The sequence below is a fragment of the Callithrix jacchus genome, chromosome 17 (genome assembly GCF_049354715.1).
Source record: "Callithrix jacchus isolate 240 chromosome 17, calJac240_pri, whole genome shotgun sequence".
Classification (NCBI taxonomy): domain Eukaryota; kingdom Metazoa; phylum Chordata; class Mammalia; order Primates; family Cebidae; genus Callithrix; species Callithrix jacchus.
This window is the reverse complement of record NC_133518.1, coordinates 45,151,030-45,172,018: the sequence shown is the minus strand read 5'-3', so window position 1 is coordinate 45,172,018 and position 20,989 is coordinate 45,151,030. Positions and strand designations below refer to the sequence as shown.

General features: G+C 41.2%; 1 long non-coding RNA gene across 1 annotated transcript in view; it reads left to right on the top strand.

Moving 5' to 3' along the window:
• LOC144580022 (uncharacterized) overlaps positions 1-20,720 on the top strand; it is a 203,286-nt gene extending 182,566 nt beyond the window's left edge. The window contains exon 3 of the long non-coding RNA XR_013528901.1: positions 9,423-20,720. This is a non-coding gene — a long non-coding RNA (uncharacterized LOC144580022). The remainder of the gene's footprint in view (positions 1-9,422) is intronic.
• Positions 20,721-20,989: the final 269 nt, after the last annotated feature.

Sequence of the window (20,989 nt, the reverse complement as noted above, 5' to 3'; positions counted from 1 at the left end):
ATTCTATCATAAAATTACACATTACATTTTATGTGTGTATTTAGTTACTGATGGACATTTATGTTGTCTCTCATTTCCACTCTCACTAACAATGCTGCAGAATACATTCTTGTACAAGTCTAAGTGTTACTAGATGTTTTTCCAGACTGGCTGTACTGTTCCACATCTCTGATAGCGTGTGGGAGCATTTCTCTTGGGTGTATATTAGTAAGTGGAATCTCTGAATTGTGGAATATGGATATATGCAGTCTTAGTGGATTCTGTCTAGTGTGGGGTACCCTTACACCCCACTCTTTAGCAACATGACAGTATCCCTCTTTCTATTTCCTTGCCTTGAGATCATCAATACTTTAAAATATTTGCCCACCTGACTGGCAGAAAACAAAATTTATTGTGTGTTGTTTTGATTTGCATTTCCATGGAACTGAGAGTATTTATTGGCCTTGAAACTTTCCTCCTTTGGAGCCGGGTATGTTTACGCAGGGAGAGTGTCATTTTTCCATTAGTTGGATGCCTTTCTATTTTTTTAACCTAATCTGAGACTCCTTGGCTTTTGTAAGATTTTAATTTATTTTAGTTTCTGAAATATTTGAACCCACTCCCGCCACCTTACTTTAAGCTTTTATTTATATTATTTTCTTATTGTCATTTTTGTGTTTCCCTTTCTTACTTTTTATTATATTGATAAAATTTACTCATTTCCATTTATAGTCTGTGGTTGCCTATAAATCTTCGTTGTCAGTATTTAAAGATACTAGTCCATTCATATTTATAATTAGCAACATCTTTCTTTTGGATTTATTTGTCCATTCTCAGTCCATTATTTATAGGTTTGTAGATGGAAAGACTTCTGAATTCTCAAATGTCTGAAAATGATGTTAGTCTGCTTTCACATCTAAATGAGTGTTTGGCTGGGTATAGAACTTTATATTCAAAACTTACTATCTGAATTATTTTAAATCTTCAATAAATAACATTAACCTTGAAAAACAATCCTCAATAAATGACATTGACATTATTTCCTCTTTTTTTTTTTGGCAGTTAATGTTGCTTGTAAGAAGTCTCCTGTTAATATCATTCTTATTCCTGTATATTTTACCTATTTTTTCTCCTCTTTGGGAGCATCTAGGATTAAAGAGAATCTTCTCAAGACTATGAAATGTAAATAATTTGCAATTTATTTTTATTATTGTGTTCACTGATTCTCATTTTCAGTTAACTTGGTACTTGGTTTGGAAAACCTTATGGTCTTCAACTTTGAGAAATTGTCTTCTTCTATTTCTTTGAACTTGTGGTGCAAAGTTGAGTTTATCAATCACCTCAGTTCCATGCCTACTCACCACTGGTCTGTGTGTAACTTTTCTCATTTGATGTTACCAGCTTTTGCCCCTCTCATATCATTAATTTGCACTTCCATCCCTCCTCCCCCCTCCCCACCTTGCAGTAGTACCCTTGCTAGCACCTTTGGTATATATCCTTGCTCTATACAGTGTTTTTGTTTATGTACCTGTTCTTCTTTTTCCCTTTTAGACTTCAGGTGCAGGGCGTTGAGTTTACCAAGTTCCCCAGTGCATGATCATTGCCCTTATTTGTCTATTCAGGGCCCTTCTTTTGTTTTATTTATTCTGTTTTGTTTCCTCAACTCCTCCAATACCTTTACTTCCCATCCCTAAATATATCTATATGTTCTTATAAAATGTATAGGGTTGTTTATCTGTGAAGGTATTTTCCATTTACACACATGGCATTTTGCTGCATTTGTTTCTTAAGCTTTTCACCAAGCACTGGTTTTTGAAGACCCACCCATGTTGCTCTGAACACAGAGTCCTTGGGTATGATACCAGCAGCCCACGTGTTATTTGCTGCATAGCACTCCATCCCCTGGTGAAGGGACCTTGGTTGCCTCTGTTCCTTGCTACCTTAGACAACACGATGTGAACATCTAACACATGTCCTCTTGTGGACCTATGTGGGATTTTTCTGGAAATATATATCCAGGAGGGCAACTTCTGGATCATGGGTATAGATTTTCTTTATTTAATTAAATACTGCCAGACTTATTCCCCAAATGTATCACTGCACAGTCCTGTCACCAGAGAATGGAAGACACTGTATTCAAGCTTTTTGTCAACATTGCCATTGCCTAATTTTCTCCAATCTAGTAAGAATATAGACATTTCTCTTATTTTAAGTTGCATTTCTTTATTAAACACTGTAGCTGTTTCAATTTTCTCTTTGTGATTACCTGTTCTTATCATTTCCCATTCTTTTTTTCTGTTGTTTTGTCTGTATCTTTTTTGTAATATCATTGATTTTTTAGGAGTTCCTTATAGAAATTAGACTCTTGTCAATTTAATACATTACAAATATTTTCTTCCAACCATCTGCCTATAATTTTGTTTATGACTTCTGTGAGTGAAGAAAAATACCTAAATTTTATTTAATCAAATCATCTTTTAAAATTAATTAACTTATTGCTTATGATGTATCATTTAGGAATTTTTTTAAGGAGTCTTCCATCTCTCAGATACAGAAATTTATTATCTACTGTGGGTTTCATAGTTTTACATTTTACTCTTAAGGCTTTAATCTATCCAAATTCTGTCTTTATGCATTGTATTAGATAAGGTTCCAGTTTAAAGTTTTTTTCTGAACTAAGCCATTTTTCCCAAGACAATTTTCTAAACAGGTAAACTTTTCCACACTAATTTGCAATGCCACTTTATCTGTATCAAATTCCCATACATACAGGAGCATGTCTCTGAGCTCTATCTTCTGTACCATTGTGCATTTGTTTGTCCTTGTGCCAGTAATAGACTGTTTTTGTTGTTATGGCTTTGTAGTATGTCTTAATAGCTATTTGAGCAATTTCAACATAGTTTATTTATGGTTCTTAATTTTTTAATATATATGCTCATAGAAATTTATTAACCTCTTAAAAACCCTTCTTGGACTTGTGATTACAGGGCATTTTAGATTATTTAGGGGAGCATCAACATCCTTATACTATTAGATGTTCCTACATCTAATATGTGGGATGTCTGCTTATTCAGATCTTCTTTTGTGCCCTTCATGGAGGTATTAGGTATTCTTTGTCAAGATAATTCTTAGATGACAATTTTTTTTTTTACAATCTTGGATGGCATCTGTTTTGTGTTACATTTTCTAATTTTTTCTGGTTTAGAGAATGCTGCTGGGTTTTGTAACTTGATATTGTATGTCTTAGATAGGACTACTACAACAGAATACCCTATAAAAGTGGCTTTTAAACAACATTTATTTCTCACAGTTCTGGAGGGTGGGAAGTCTAAGATCAGGGTGTCCATAGATTCAGTGGCTGGTGAGTGCCTGTGTCCTAGTTCATAGGTGACACCATCCCACTGTGTCTTCACATGGCAGAAGGTGTGAGGGACCTTTTTTATAAGAGTGTTATTCCCATTCATAAGGGCTGTACCCTGATGACCTGATTATCTCCCAAAGGTCCTCCATCTTGCGTGTCAAAATTCAACATAAGAATTTTGGGGACACACAAACATTTAGACCATAACATTATTTCTGACAACTTGCTAAACTCTCTTTTCATTATAATATTTATTGATTCAGTTGGAAGGATAGGTCTTTGAAATATTTAGCAGTTGTGTGTGTGTATTTTAGATTTACATAAATGATATGGTGTAAACCTCCTTCTGTTCTATTCTTTTTCGTTGTTAAATACAGTGTTTCTAAATGATATCCATGTTACCACATGGATCTCAACATATGATTCCTTTTGCTATCTGCAGCATATGCTGCTATGTTTTGTTTATCCATTTTCTTAGTGATTAAATCCTAGGTTGCCCCCACTCCCTGCTATGAGAATCATTGCTGTTATGGGCATCCCTATATATGTTCCTTTATGGAGCCATGCACCAATTTTTCCAGAACAGTATCAGGAAAGGAGTTGATGGGTCACAGGATATATGCATGCTGAATTGTATTATACTAATTGTTTCCAGATTGTTTTTCAGAATTACTATTCTACACACCCACTGATGTTGAAACAGGATTTCTTTCCCTGCATACACTGTCACCATCATTTGTTATTGTTGAACCTTATAATTTTTACTCCTTTAATGGCTGCAAAATTGTATTTTGTTAGATTTTGTTTTTCTCATTACTAACTAGAAAAATCAGTATTCTAATGACCAATTTTTATTCTAATTAGAAAAACATTCTAGTTACTGAGATGAAGAATCTCTCCATAAACTTGTTAGTCATTCAGGTTTCCCCTACTTGAACTGTCCTCCTTGATTTGCAAGAGTTCCTTTAGAATTCTGACATTAATTATTGCAATATCTCCTCCCAAAGTGCCACTGGCCTATTCACTTTGTCCCAGGTATTCTTTTTTAAAAAAATATACATTTTATTGCATTTTAGGTTTTGGGGTATATGTGAAGAACATGCAAGACTGTTGCATAGGTACATACATGGCAATGCGGTTTGCTGCCTTCCTTCCGATCACCTATAATCTAGGCAAAACCATTCAGGACATAGACATAGGCAAGAACTTCATGACTAAAACACCAAAAGCACTGGCAACAAAAGCCAAAATAGACCAATGGGATCTAATTAAACTCCAGAGCTTCTGCACGGCAAAAGAAACAGTCATTAGTGAATCGGCAACCAGGTATTCTGTATTGTGCATGACTGGGATAACTCCTAGGCGTTTTGTTTTTCTGCTGCTGCATGAATGGCATCTTGTTTTCTATTACGGTTTGGGTGGTAGTGCTATAGAGAATAGTATTGGCTTTTGGAAATGACTCTTGTTTCTGACAGCTTTGCTAAATGTTCTTATTATTTCTGTTGTTTATCCAGTTTTATTGCATTTTTCTATGTAGATAATCAAACTATCTGCAAATATGAGGATTTTGATTCTTCCCTTTCTTTTACCTCTTATTTAATTTTCTTGTTCCATTCTATAGGGTAGAGCTATATTGAAAGTAGTTAAAACAGTGACAGTGGACATCTTTGATTGGTTGTTGATATTACAGAGACCATGTCTAAAGCTTTTCTATAGAGCGTGATGTTTACTTCATGTTTTAATCTATAGCCATGTTAACATAAAGAAGTTCTATCTCTTAGTTTTCTGAGAACTTTGATCACAAATAATCAAATTTTTTATCATAAATAATTAGGCTATTTTTTTTTGCACCTAATGACACAATAATGTAATTTTCTCCCTTGGTCCATCAATGTGTAGAATACATTAACTTCTTAAAATTTTATTGCAGTATAATGTATTTTTAAATACACTTTTGGATTCAGATAACTATTTTTAAGGTCTTATTTTCTTTTCTTATAAGATCCTTATCTGTCTTTGGAATCTCAGACATAAGCTTCATAAAATGAGTTGGACAGACTTTACTCTGTTTTCCAGAACGTCTTGTAGAACAAAGAGTTTAAACAGTCTTAAGATCATGTTGGCCTCTCTGTAAAGTCATCTAAGTGCGAGGTTTCTCATGGTATTTGAAGTGGGCAGTAGGAACAAGGTCATCTTTACTTACATAATCTCTATTTGTTAATGATTATTTTATTTCTGGCTCATCTTTTGCCGCATTTGGCACTATACACTCTAAAACTTCGTCCTTTGCCATCACATTGATTGTTCATCATTCTTTTTCATTCTGCATTTTGCTTATAATTTTTTCCTTTTCTCCTTTGTCGGTCTTAATGGATTTGTCCATTTTGTTAGTGTTTTTAAAGAGCCAGTTTAATATTTTCTTTGTTTTATATGAGTTTTCTCTATTTTACTGATTTCTGCTTTTATAATTTTTTTTGTCTCTCTTATTTTTCTTTTGGGGATGTTTTTGTTATTCTTTCAGCTTCTTAATTTGAATGCTTACTTTATTTATGGTCCGATAAATGTATTTAGAAGCTATAATCTTTCTCTAAGTACTGCTTTAGCTATACACTATGGGTTTTGACATATGGTACAATTCAGATATAAATATCTCATAATTTTTAACCATAAATGTGACTTTTTATTTTAGTTTTTGAGACAGGGACATGCTCTGTCACCCAGGCTGGAGTGCAGTGGTGCAGTCACAGCTCACTGCAGCCTCAACTTCCCAGGCTCAAGCCATTCTCCCAGCTCAGCCTCCCGAGTAGCTGGAATTACAGACACACGCCAAAACACCTGACTAATTTTTGTATTTTTGGAGACACAGGGTTTCTCTTTGTTGCTCAGGCTGGTCTCAAACTCTGGAGCTCAAGCAATCCATCCACCTCAGCCTCCCAAAGTGCTGCTATGACAGATATGAGCTGCTGTGCCTGGCCTACCATACATTTTAAGCTTTTAGTTGCACTAATATTTTTCTGATTGATATGTTAATTTCTGAAAAGGATGTGCCAAAATCTCCAACCAAAATTATTGACATATATTTTTTCCATAGTATATAGCAATAATAACTTGTTAATTTATATATTTTGAAGCTACATCTTTAGCTTTATGTGGGTATGTAATCTTTGTGTCTTAAAGATATATTATTCATTTTACCAGGACATAATTTTTTTTCTCTTCATGAGGTTTTTTTTCCTGCCTTAAATCTATTATATCTTATATTAAAATTACCACTCTCATTTTATGTTTACCTGTATATCTTCTTTAATTTCTTTATTTTCCAACATTCTATATCCTTCTATTTGAGGTATTTTCTTCTGGGCAATACATAAATTGATTTTTTAAAAGATTTATTCTGAGAGGCTGGGTGCAGTGGTTTATGTCAGCATTCTGGGAGGCTGAGGTGGGAGGATTGCTTGAGCCCAGGAGTTCAGGACTAGCCTGGGCAATGTGGCGAAACCCCATCACTATTAAGAAAAACAAAATCGATTCTTAAAGTCTATCTTTTGATTGGTGAAGCTTACAATAATTACTATTATGTTGGTACTTATCTCAACAATTTCAGTTCCTGTTCTCTATTTACTATCCTTTTGCATTGTTTCCATTTTCTCTTTTTCTAACTTGTATTGGACAGATTCATTTCTTTCTGCTGATATGAAACTCGTACATCCTTTATTTATTCTTCTGTGGTTGCCTCTAACTTCACAACTTATGCTTATTATCACCTTCTAATCTTCCTGCTGAATATGACAGTTCCTTGAGCCAGCTCCTACCTCCTGCTGGTTTTCTCCCTCCACCTGTCACCATATATTTCATCTAGAATTTTCATTCTGGAGTTTCAAGGATATCACTTTTGTTTTGTTGGGGTTTTATTTATTTAGACTATAATTAATTTTATTAATTTATTTACCTATACTTCTAGCCCATAGCTAGAATTGCCAGATGAATTACAAGAGGCTGAGGTGAATTTGAGTATTGTACAGGACATACATATTCTAAAACAATTACTCATCCTCTTTCTGAAATTCAAATGTAACCTGGTGTCCTGTCGTTGTTGCTTCTAAGTCTGGCAGCCCCACTGATATTTCATAGAATCCTCTGTATTCTGCAGACTCCTCCAGAGTTGCTTCTATTTCTCTCTCTTTTTTTCTTTTGTGTGTTTCTTTTTGTTTTCTTGTTTCTGTTTCTTTGTTTCTGAGTATGTCTGTCAAGAGTTTTTTCACGAGAGTTTGTGTGTGGTAAAGAAGATCTTGTATCACTGAAACTGTCTTTATTTTACTCTCACATTTAAATGATAGTTTTCCTGGACATACTAAGCTGGTTTCAAGTTCTTTTACTTCAACCCTTTGAAAATAACTTTTTTGGTCTTTTTGTATCCAATGTTGCTGTTGAGAAGGTTGATGCCAACTGATTTTTTTTGAGACAGTCTCTCTCTGTCATTCAGGCTGGAGTGCAAGGGGCTTCTGCCCCTCCTCCTAATGTATTCAGGACAAGTTGGAGATGAGGCAAATATACCTTAAGGTGAGGGGCCTGTGGAATTATTTCCATGGTGACAGAGCTGATTTTTCAAGACCTGACTTCCTCAACTGTAGCCAGCTTGCCACAGGGCTGTATAAAGTAGAGAGGAGAGGAGAGAATCCAGGACTCCATCAGTATTTCTTCATCTGCTGTGAACTATTTCACATTCCAGTGGGACTTTAAAGCCATCTTGATATCTGGCCGCTATCTTTCTGCCTCACAGGAGTCAAGGGAAAGCATGTTATTCCCAGAGCAACATGAAGGAGAGAAGAGGGCAGTCCAGCCTCTCTCCTAACCTGTCTCCTGTCCTTGGTGTTTGGTCTTCTTATGTTCTAAGCTGCTATTTCCCATCCTCCTCCTTGCAACACGTGCATCACCGTGAAAGCACCTTCCATTGTCTCACAGTGGTGAAGTCATTTCGGAGTTTATATGTTGGTTAACAGGCTTACTAATCTCCTTTTGACTTCTGGGATGTCTCCAGGGCTGTGTTCCGGAGAGTGAGCCTCCACCTGGATTGGCTAGCCTTCTTAGAAGGATGCTGATGTCTTCTACTTTCTCGCTAATTTTACCCCTCCTTATTTTTCTCTATTCCCGTCTTCTAAAACTACTATTTGATGGAAACTGATTTCTCAGTCCATATATCCCTTAATTCTTCTTTTGTACTTTTGGTCATTTATACTTCTGCCCTGAATCTTGAAGAAATCAGTACAATCTTTTAGCACAGGGATCCCCAACTCCCATGCCATGGACCAATACTGGTCTGTGGTCTGTTAGGCACTGGGCTGCACAGCAGGAGGTGAGCAAGTGAAGCTTCATCTGTATTTACAGCTGCTCCCCATTGCTCATATCACTGCCTGAACTCCACCTTCTGTCAGATCAGCAGTGGCATTAGATTCTCATGGGAGCATAAATTCTATTGTGAACTGTGTATGCAAGGGATCTAGGTGGCGTGCTTCTTATGACAATCTAATGCCTGATGATCTGTCACTGCCTCCCATCATCCCCAGATGGGACTGTCTAGTTGAAGGAAAACAAGCTCAGGGCTTCCACTGATTCTACATTATGGTGATTTGTATAATTATTTCATTCTATGTTACAATGTAATAATAACAAAGTGTACAATAAATATAATACACTTGAATAATCCTGAAACCCTCCCTGCCACTCCAGTCCATGAAAAAATTGTCCAGTCCCTGGTGCCAAAAATGTTGGAGACTGCTATTTCAGCACATGAATTTACTTCTCAGCTTTTCCCTTTCTGGAATTCAGTATATTTAATTGAGTTTCCAAATTTTGACAATCATATTTTTTATTTTCAAGAACTTCATCTTTTTTTAATGTCAGCTTTTTCTTGTTTCATGAATGTGGTATCCTTTATTATCCCTCTGAAGACATTAATATACCTTAAAAGTTGCTTTCAGATTATCTCCTAACTCTCTTTTCTTCTCATTACTATTAGTTGAGTTTGGTGCCTTTCTTTCATATATTGGTAATTCTTTGGTGTGTGTCTTTCTGTATTTTTTAGATTTCCTGTGTACTACCCTGGAGATACTATTTTTCACATGCGGATCAGCCTGCTTCTAGTATTTCTTTATGGAGGAGAGATTGGGGTGAGTGTGGGAGAACAAAGGTGAATGAAATTGACATATACTATAAGCAGGAATATCGAGTCGTAGCTTAGACTTCTCTGGTCTAAGCCTCTGGTGTATAGGATGAGATTTCTGCTGCCTGATGCTTGGCACCTGGAATGGGGCTAAGAGACCCACTTGCCTAAATGTTCCAAATGCTATGCCCAAAACAACCATGCCAATGGTCACTTATTTGTACCCCTTATTCCAGCCACCCTTTAGCTTGGAGCATCCCCTGAGTTGTGCCATATTTCACAGTGGTCCCCAGTTGAGGGCCTTTGACTGGTGTTACTTCCATCAGCCAAAAAACTTAGTTTTGTTTTTTGTGTTGTTTTTGTTTTACTTGGTCGTTTGGGAAAAGGCAGGTAGACCCATGTGTTCAGTGTGTCATCTTGATATAATCTCTATGGACTATTTATTTTTAAAAATTATTTTTACTAAATATCAAGCAGAGAAGAATTGCATAAGAGCAACCTGATAACTTGTATTGAACAGATATAGACTGATCTATGAAACCTGAGGATCACAAAAGGTCACTTTTTATAGAGTGAGGCTCCTCCCTCCCCTGAGACGAGCAGGAGCTTGGAACTCTGGAGGCCTCAGAAGCTCATGGTGGCAAAGCCTCTTGTCTGAAGCTACCCAGACACATCTGGGGAAACCCACCAGATCTGTTCCAAGGCAGCAGTTCTGCCAACTGTATTATCTCTGTCCCACGACCAGCTTGGCTTTGGGGACCTTCTCTGTGGTTGCTTAGTGTTTGAAGTTTGGATGGCCCTATGTGGCCACCACATTTAGAGCCTTGTCATTTTTAGCACTTTGTGCACCAGCTGGCATGGATCCTCTACCCACAGAACTCTGACCACCCAGGCGACGGATCTCTCTGCCTCCTCCTGCTCCCTGACCTCCTCATCTTCCTTCTCTCTCCTCTGCTTCTCTTTTTCTTCATCTTTTCCTTCTTTTGCTCTTCCCCTTCTCCTTTTTCTTCTCTCTCCTCCTCCTCCCCCTTCTTCCTCCTCCTTCCCTCTTTCTCTTCCTTCCTTCTTTCTCTTCCCCCACTCCATTTTCTTCTCCTCCTCACTCTTTGACTATCTCTATGGTTGTAGACCTTTAAAAAGGAAAATCATTGGCAGTTGACTCCAGACAACTTCTCCCTCTTCATTTTTCCTACTGTGAAACTCTAAAATCTCTTAGGACTGGGAAGTAGAACTCAAAACCCTAAGGCCTGGCTACCTTGCTTATGAAAGGCAAAGGCAGAACTCCCTCGGTTCCTTTGCCGTACTCTCACTGCAGCTGAGGTAGCGATATGTACCATTAGTTTCTCTTTCAGTCCTTTGCCATGCTACTGCTGCAATTGTTGCCTTGAGTCTGTGTTTCTGACTGCTCAATCCCACCTCCCCATTGGCACAAGGCTGTTCCTAGTGGGGTCCAGGCCTGCCCCTTTGTCCATTGTAGTCTGACCCCTGTCCAGTCAATGTCCTTTTCTTTTCTTTTTTCTTTTTTTGAGACAGAGTCTCACTCTGTTACCCAGGCTGGAGTGCAGTGGCATGATCTCAACTCACTGCAACCTCTGTCTCCTGGGTTCAAGCAATTCTTTGCCTCAGCCTCCTGAGTAGCCTGGATTATAGTTGCCTGCCACTGCACCCAGCTAATTTTTGGTATTTTTAATAGAGATGGGGTTTCACCATCTTGGCCAGGCTGGTCTTGAACTCCTGATCTTGTGATCCACCCACCTTTGCCTACCAAAGTGCTGGGATTATAGGCATTAGCCACCGTGCCCAGCTATTAATGTCCTTTTCTAATGTGGAGTGTGTCTGCCCCTTCATCTAGCCTCTACTGGGGCTCTGAGGGTCTGTCTTGGCCCTGGTGAATATGCAGGGCATGCTGGTAAGGGGGGAAGCAGGGGAAGAAGAGAAAACAGGGACCAGCCTGCGTGAAAGGGGCAAGCTTGGGGACACCCCTCAGCCATGGGGCCTCTGTCCTTTCCTTCCAGGACTGACTGATAGACAGCCCTGACAACACTCAAGATGCTTGAGGAAGATCTCTCATGTGGGCAGAGGAGGTTTGCCTTTGTTTGGTGAAGTTCAGGGCCTGAGGCTGTTGACCCACCTGATGCCTCAAAATCTAACCTGAGATACTCCTTTGGAGTAGGGCCTGCCCTCTTAGATATAACCATCCTGAGAGCGGGGGCTGAGGAATCTGTAAGCCCCCTTAAGAGGTAGAATATTATAGTTCTGAGATTTCCACCAAGCCAGGGCACTGATGGGGTCTGCAGAAGGGAGATGAGCCAGCTTATGGCTCTGCATTTCAGAGACCTGAGATGGTCAGACTTCTGGGTCAGCAGTGGAGCCCTGACTGTTCATCTCCACAAGTAACTGCCTTATGATCTTGGCTCTAGGGGTCTGTTCTGTGGGCACCTCCGCTGGGAAGCAAGCCTCAGGGTTCCTTCTGACTCCAGGTCCTTGAACCTGTCTCAGCATAGACCATACTGTTGGTCCTTCCAGCTCACTCCACACCCAGAGACTCCTCAGGTGACTCAGGGGTGGTGGCTCTATTTACGGTTTTTGTGCCCCCCAAGCCTGATGCAGGCTCTGGTCCCCAGTAGGTCAACAGGTGTTGGGGGCTGAAGGAGCCCAGCTGTTTCCCATGCCATGGGAAACACAAAATAGAAGCCCAAAGTATGGTCCCTGGAATTGGGACAAGTGCCGGGGTGGGGGGGGGGTGCCTTTTCACAGGTGTGGCCCTTTCATGATGTCTGGCCTCCTTCCACCAAAAGGCCAACCCAGCCCCTCTCCTGGGGACAACCCGGCAGGGTCCATGGGAATGTGAGGCTCCAGCTGTTGTTTGCCTCAGCTAATCTCAAGAATGCACTTGTTTTCCCTTTTGGTTTGGGAACTCCTCAGCAGCTCCTCTTCATGTCGATAGTGCTGGGGTAGAGGCCGTGGGAGCCAGAGGGCAATGATCCTGGCTTGCTCTGTTGCTGGCTTGCTTTTTTTCCAACTGTTTCTGTTACCTCTGGCCTCCATTTCAGCTTCTCCTTGAAATTTCCAGCAACCCAGGAAAGAAGTGTTCTGATTTTGAACACTTCAACCAATCTCTTCAGAGTAGAGAGTATTTGGGCAAGTGTGATCATCTCTATTTTACAGTTGAATCTGGGGCTCAGAGAGGCTAAGCTAGTGCTCATGGACACATAGCAAGTGAGAGCAGAGCTGGAGTAGAACCCAGCACCCCCTGCCTCCCACTCTGGTCCTCCACTCCAAGCACCAGCTCCAGGGCACCGATCTCACTGGGCAGCTACTATCTGCTACTTGCCATCTTCTTCACTTTATTTCCTTGAGAGGAATCCTGCAATATTTATCTTTGTACTCCCAGGTGTGGCTCAGTGTCCAGAAACATAGAAGACACTCAGTGGATGTTTGTTCAAAGAATGAATGGCCCCTACTATGTGCCAGGAATTGGACTGGGTTTTTAAAACTGTAATCCTTGATCTTCGCAACAACTCTGAGAGGTAGCTGTTGTCCCCATTTCATGAGTGGAACCTCTAGGGTTCAGAGAAGTTAAATTGGCAAAGATGATGGAGCTTGTAAAAGGTTGAGATGAGATTCAGATCCAAGTGCTCGGACTCCAGGACCTATACTGGCTCCCAACACAGATGAGATAAAGGGTCTGAAAAGAAAGGACTGTGTGCAGAAGAACTGCAGGGCCTTCCTTCTTGCTGGTCTTGTAGTGATCTCTGACTGATGGAGGTTTCAAAGGTGACCTGAGCTCCTTAAGCAGGGAGACAGTTCTCAGCCCCTCACTGCACTCCATCCAGTCTCAAGCTCACAAACACGTATTTATTGAATGACTGAATGACCACCCTTGAAGTTGGCCATCCAGGCTCTTCACTCTCAGAGCTGGTCTTTCTGGATGCTCTTTCTTCACCTGCTTTGGAACCTGTCATTCTCTGCCCAACCTTGAATGCTAGGATTCCTAGGGGGTGTTTCCTAAACCTTGTCCTCATTACTACACCTCCTCTGGGTGATCTCATTTCTGTTGGTGGTTTCAGTTACCCTCTGTGTGTAGGTAGCTTCCAAAACCATATTTCTAGCTCAGCCCTTCCCTGTGAGCTCTAGAACTTCATACGTTTCCACCTGAATGTCCAACAGACATCTCACTTCAGCAGTTCAGAAAACACTTGTGTCATTTTTCCCCACCCCAGACATTGACTGGGACAATCATTACTCAGCTGCCCAAGTCCACAGCTCATGCTCATCCTCGACACTCCCTTATCCTGACTTTCCCACATTTAACTTCTCCTTGGCTAATCACCAAATTCTGGTGCTCTACAAATTGAAGCCACCCTGGTTTATCCTTTGGATTACTCGGCAACTTCCCAACAATTTCCATACATTCCAGTCTCTTCCCTCAATTCCACTCCATCCATTCTACACAAAACAACCAAAAAAACCTTTTAAATCACATATCTGACCATATCACACCCTTGCTTACAGATCTGTATTCAAGGAGAATATCCAAATGCTCACCGTGACACCCACGTCCCTCAGGATGTAGTCCCACTAATCTCTTCAGTCTCAATGTTCTTCCTGCTCACAACATGATCAGCTCCCTGTTGCTAAGCAATTGCTGCTCCTGAAGTGGTCATGAGCCTCTGGTCAGGTCATCCCCTAGGTTAGAGTCTTATTCCTTCACCTCTGCACCTGCCTAATTGTCATTAAACCATCGGGACCCAGCCTGGATGTTGTACCTTCCTAGAAGTGACCCCTATCTTGCAGACTGAGTAAGGGTCCTATTCTCTGGGCTCCAGTAGCCCCCTTGAATCCCTGTTTTAGAATAGCCTCTAGATGTGTTCTGTGAGGATAGGGATGGTATCCAAAGCATCTTTGTCCCCATTGCTTAGCACAGGGCCAGGTGCAGGGAAGCGACATGAATGTCCAAAAATTAGATGTGAATCCTGACTCACTGGAAGGAAAACATGGCCTCTTTATATCTTGGCTTTAGTCATCTGGGTTTGCTATCCTCCCAGCCCAAGTTCCCTGTTTCAGCTTGTGCTGGGACAGGACCCACCCCCACCAGCCCCCATTCTCAGAAGCATAACCTCCAGCCCACTAGTCCACTGTGGTCACCTCTTAGGCACTCCAGGACTACATCAGCATGCAGAGAGGCGCAGGACCCACATGGCTCCCAGGGCCCCATTTCAAGGCCTGGGAGGACCCTCCACACAGTTATTCCCCAGCCACTCCGGAAGCCTCAAATCCATTTTTCAGGGCATAAGATATTTCACTGAAAAGTTAAAGATGAATATTAGATATCAAATCTCTTGAAGAAAAAAAAACATTACTTCACACTAAGGTATGAATGACCAGCATAGTATACTTACTAGGAGCAAATGTGGACATGTGAAACAATGCCCAGGAACAGGAATTCTCTGGTTGCAAAGAAGAGGGTAAAAACCCATGAAAAAGGGAAGGGACACCGCCAGGCTGCCTGGCCTATACCATACAGTGGAACACTCAGTTCTTACCTGTAGGACCCAGTCAGGGGTGTGTGTGTGTTTCCTTGAGTACAATTTCTAGAAGCAGAAAAATTCTCTTATTGGCCCCGTAACCTCAGCAAGGAGCTGGACACACAGTAGGTCCCCCGTGAGTGCTTGCAGCTGGCTTGTTGCCCCAGAGCCTGGCCTATCAGCTGCTCCTGCTGGGTGCACCCATCAATCACCTTCCCAGGGGAGGTAGAAGTGTTTGCAGTGAGAGTGAGAGATCCTTCCTGGATTCCCTTTAGGCTCTGATGAGTTCCTTTCCCATGAACTCCCTGCCCTTCCGGCCACCGAACTAACATAATCTAATAGATCTGCTCCCCAGGTGGCCGGGAGTATCTGAGAGGGGGGAGAGCCTGGAAACGCCTCTAGGGTCCCAGCTGCTTTCTAGGATCAGAGCCCCTCTTGGGAACCGTGGATTCCCTAAAGCATCTTTTCTCAGTCCCACTCATCCCTTGGTGTCTTACATTCATTCAACAAACATTTATATGTGTTCATGCCAAGCACTGGTCTGGGTGATGGCAATGCAGTAGTAATCAGATGAAAATCTCTGTCCTTACTGAGCATATATTCTAGTATCTCTTTTGGTGGCATGAGGTATTACAATATAATCATGTGTGAGATAGTGGTAAGTACTAAGGAAAAATGAAGGAAGGAAAGGAGTGGAGGAAATGTTGAAATTTTAGAATATCCCAGGAGGGCCTCATTGAGAAGGAAATTTTAAAAATGTATTTCTTTTTATTGTAGTAAAATACACATAACAAGAAGTGTACATTTTAGCCACTACTAAGTGCATAGTTTAGTGGTAGATACAATCACATTGCTGTGCATTCATCTCCACCTTCTCTCTCCAGTACTTACAAGTCATCCTACACTGAACTTGTGTGTATGTTAAGCAGTAATTCCCCATTTCCCTCTTACTTCAGCCCCTGATAACCTTGTTCTACCTCCTATCTCTAAGAATCTGACTACTCTGTCCTCTTCTTTTTTTTTTTTGAGAGAAAGTCTTATTCTGTCTCTCAGGCTGGAGTGTAGTGGCATGATCTCAGCTCACTGCGACCTTCACCTCCCGAGTTCAAGCAATTCTCTTGCCTCAGCCTCCCAAGCAGCTGGGATTACAGGTGTGCACCACCATGCCTTGCTAATGTTTGTATTTTTAGTAGAAACGTTTCTCCATGTTGGCCAGTCTGGTCTTGAACTCCTGATCTCAGGTGATCTGCCCACCTTGGCCTCCCAAAGTGCTGGGATTACAGGCATGAGACACCATGCCCAGCCACTCTGTGCCTCTTGTATGTGCAATGATATACCACATATATGCCTTATATAAAAACTACTCCTATGCTCCTCATACTACCTTGTATAAGTGGAATCATACAAGATTTGTCCTTTTGTGTCTGGCTTATTTCACATAACATAATGTTTTCCAGGTTCATCCTAATGTAGTATGTGTCAGAAGTTCATTCCTTTTGAAGGTCGAATAATAGTCCATTATATGTATATACTTTTGGTTTTCCATTCATCTGATGAGGGATATCTGAGTTGTTTCCACCTTTTGGTGACTGTGGATAATATTACTGTGAGCCTTGCTGTATAAATAAATAACTGTTTAGTCCCTGCCTTCAATTCTTTTGTGTACATACCCAGAAGTAGAATTGCTGGATCACATCGTAATTCACTGTTTAATTATTGGAAACTGCCGTATGTTTTCCACAGCAGCTGTACCACTTTACATTCCCAGCAAAAATGTACAGTGGTTCCAACTTCTTTCACATCCTTGCCAACACTTGTTGTTTTCTGCTTTAAAAAAAAATAGTACTCATCCTGATGGGTGTGAAGTGATATCTCACAGTGGTTTTGATTTGCATTTCTCTAACGATTAGTGATGTCTTTTCATATGCTTATCTCATATGCATATGCCATTTGTATATTATTTTGGATAAATAGCTAATTAAGTACTTTGCCCATTTTTTACTTGGGTTATTTGCTTTTTTGTTGTTGATTTTTAGGAGTTCTTTACATATTCTAATATTGATCCCTTATCAGGTATATGATTTACAAAAAATTTTTTTTTCAATCAGTTGCCTTTTCTCTGTGTCGATAGCATACTTTGAGGCACAACGGTTTTAAATTTTGATGATGCCCAATCTGTCTGTTTTGGTGGTGTTGCCTACGCTTTTGGTATTATATCCAATAGCTCAATGTCATGAAGTTTTCCTCCTATGTTTTAAGAATTTTTTCAGGGTTAGGCCTTACATTTTGAGTTAATTTTTATATATGATGTTAGGTAAGGTTCCAACTTTATTCTTTTTCATGTGTATATTTTTCTTTCCCCATATCATTTGTTGGAAAGACTTCTTTCCCCAGTTAATAGTTTTGGTACCCTTGTTGAAAATCATATGAGGGAGAAGGTAATTTTTGAGTAGAGACCTGGAGGTTATCTGGGGGGCACATTAAGAGGGCGGATTTGGCTTGAGTAGATTGAATAAGGGGCAGAGAGGTAGGAAATGAAGTAAGAGAAGTGAGGGACATCAAGGAGGGCAAATCATGGAGGATGCTGTGGGTCACAGAGAGGAATTTGCTTTTACCCTGAGCAAAAGTGGAAGCCATTGAGGGGCAGGGACATGTGGGCAGAGGGCTCACATGTCCATAAATAGGACATGATTCTATTTATGTGTCCACTGTGGCTTATATGTTGGGAATAGTCTTAGGGTCCCAGGACAAAAGCAGGAGACCAGTGAAGTGGACACCCAGGTGGATGAAGATGGGAAACCGAGCCAGAGGGTGGAATGTGGTGAAAGTCTGGACAATAGGATTAGATAACAGACCAAATGACAGATGTGAGGAGGGTGGGGGAGAGAGAGAGGGAGAGAGAGAAAGGGAATGAGGAGAAAGGGAGAAAGATAAAGGAAGGCTGTGGTAGGCACAGGTTTGGGGGCAAAATCAGGACTTCAGTTTTGGATGTGCTAAGTTTGAGGCACCCATCAGCCATCTAACTCGAGGTGTCAAGTGGGAAATTGGAGCTGGGTCTGAAGTTCAGGAGAGAGGTCTTGGCTAGAATCTTGGAAGAGGCAAGGAGTTTCTTACATTGCTGTGTGACCTCAGGCCAATCCTTTTCCCTCTCTGGGCTTCAGTTTTTCTGTGGGCATAATAAGGCAGCTGGATGACATGCTCTCTAAGCAGTACCTTCGAGCTCTGCTGTTCCCTGGTTCTAATTGAAGAGGAATAGCAGCAGCAGCTCTGGGATGCCGCAGCTTCCACAGACCCTCTCCTCTTTCTAGATGATTTTCTCTTAAGATCACCTCCCCCAACACATTGCCCAGCTACCAAGACCCAGGGTTCAGATCTTGGAGAACATCTTAGGTAGGGAGCGCAGGTGCCTCAACTCTAGCCAGCCTTTGTCTGCCATCTGGGCTCCTTCAGAAAGATACTGTGGAAGCCACACAATGAAGGCTTCTGGCTGAGGAGAGGCTGGCTATGCAGTGGAGTGATTTGGAGTGTGGGCTAAATCCCATCTTAAATTGTAACCACTCTTAGCTTCCAACCTTTGCTTGTGACCAAAAAGAATATAAAAGGGGAATTCCTTCCAAACTAGTATTTCTAAGTGTATTTAATTTTATTTATTCATCCCCATAATAAAAGTAAATAACAGCTAATGATTATGAGTGGTAACTGTTCTAGTACCAAGTGTCTGGCCCACATTGGCTTAATTTATTCTCATAGAATATTGTGAGTGTGTGTTCCTCTTCTTACTTTAGCATCCAGGAAGCTGAGGCTTAGAGAGGTTACTTAGTTTGCCTGAGGTCACACATTAGGGAAGTGTTAAATTTGAGGGTGTTATAGAAATACATTCAGTCCAAAAGAATTCAATAAAAACACACGAGGAAGTTGAGTCTAAGGTGAAAACCAAGACAGGAACAGAAAATAAGGCTCTGTAACATAAAGTCCTATACAGTTGCTGAGGGTAAGATGAAGTCAGGAGTTTCCTAGCAACCAAGGCAAAGAGGGATATATGATCAGATATAGAAGTCATAATATCCACAATATTTAAAGCTAACCAGGTTAGAAGAAACTTGAGTATTCCTGGTATTGGGACTGTGAGGAGTATTGGAAGGGGCCAGTGTCACGAGGATGACATGTGACGTGATGGGGGATGCCGTCAGGAGTGGGGGCATCCTTCCTCAATAGTGACAACAGGGTCCTTTATGAGGAGGCATCTCACCATGCTGCATAAATACATGTGGAAGGAAGGAAGGCAGGAAGGCAGGAAGGAAAGAAGGGAGGGACGGAGGGAGGGAACCATCAGAAGAGACTTCATATTTTGTCTTACCCTCTGGACGTTTCTCCCTGAAGTTGGGCTTCTAACCTTCCTCCTCCTGCCCACAGCTCAGAACAGGTGTACAGTCTTTGGGAAGGTAGGCCAGGGCCTTGAGAAGTGGAGTCTATCATCTAGCTTTGAGACAAAGCAGCCACACCTGTGGGGCTGTTTGGGTAAAGGGTCAGAGGAGTAGATCTATGGAGTCAGTAGGTCTAACATTGGATCTCACTCCATGTATTGGCTGAGAAGCTGTGGATGTAAGATGCTACTTCTCTGGGCCTTTCTTTTATGTAAAGTGGAAATGGCACCACCTATGTCATAGGGGGTGTTGTGGGGATTAAATGAGGCACAGCCCCTGCCTGGCACAGCAGAGGCTCAATATAAGATTGTCCTTTTTAGGGGAAAATAATCTCAAATTCTGGCTCAGCCATTACAGGCTGTGTGACCTTGAGATGTTAGTTTACCTCTCTGAGCCTCAGTTTTCTCACCTGCAAAATGGGAATAGTCATAATTACCTTGCAGGACTTTTGGAAGACTGAAAAAAAAATAGCATATACACCCTCTACCATAGTGCCTGGTACATAGTAGGTGCTCAGTAAGAGGTGGTTGTAGTCATTGTTATTACCAGGGACTAAAGAGTGTTCTGTGGAATACAAGTCTAGAGAAGAGACAGATAGTTGAGGGCCAAGGCAGTCATGAAGCACTTCCTAGAGGAGATGGCTCTGGTGCTCAGCCATATCAGGTTGGGGTTATGTATTTCTCAAAGGAGAGAGCTGTCCCACGAGGGCAAAGTTAAGGTGAGCCAGGGCGGGAGGCAGAAGCATGTAAGACAGCAAGGGCCTGACCTGAAAGGGAAGGGAACATTTTTGGGAGCATCAGAATGAAAGTCTTTCTGGCAGCTGTGGAAGATCATAGAAGCCCAGAAAGGCCAGCAGAGGAGAATAGGAGGCGATTTGGGTAAAACAAGCCTTAATCCCTTTCTGTAGATGATACAACCCAGACTCAGGGAGGGTAAGTGGAATAACTAGCCCAGAATGAATGAAGATCTTGATACTGGAATGCAGGTCTCCTGAGAGCTGGTGTACAGAGTGTATACTTTCCTGAGTCTTTAGCATAAAGACAGAGGCAGGGATGGTGCTTAGCTGGCTGGTGCAAGTCTTTGAAATAGGGAGAAATATAAGGAAGTGGTGCAGAGCTCAGCCTGGGCTGTTTGGAAAATAACACAGATGAGGCTGAGTCTCTCTTGGGCTGTTACAGACATTAATAGTCACAGACAAGGTCCCCTCACATATCACTAGGGAGAAGATTTCAAAGACCCTTAAAAAATCATTGGGAAACATTTGAAAAGGAAATTGCTCGCAAAGCAGCCAGAGACACACCAAATGTGCTGGCGTATAGCTCAGCAGGCAATGCTTATAATCTAATTGCCCATGAGCAAGAGTTTAAAACAATATTTACAATGTGGAAAAATAGCCCATGATTTGATTTGTACAGAAGAAACATGCCTAATGAGTAAATTAGATTTTGATCTTGCTGGCTTGGGTCTGGTGGATAGAGCCTGGCCCTTCGGATGGGCGAGGCCCTCCTGCCCCTTAAGTCCCTCTCCCCAGTACCCC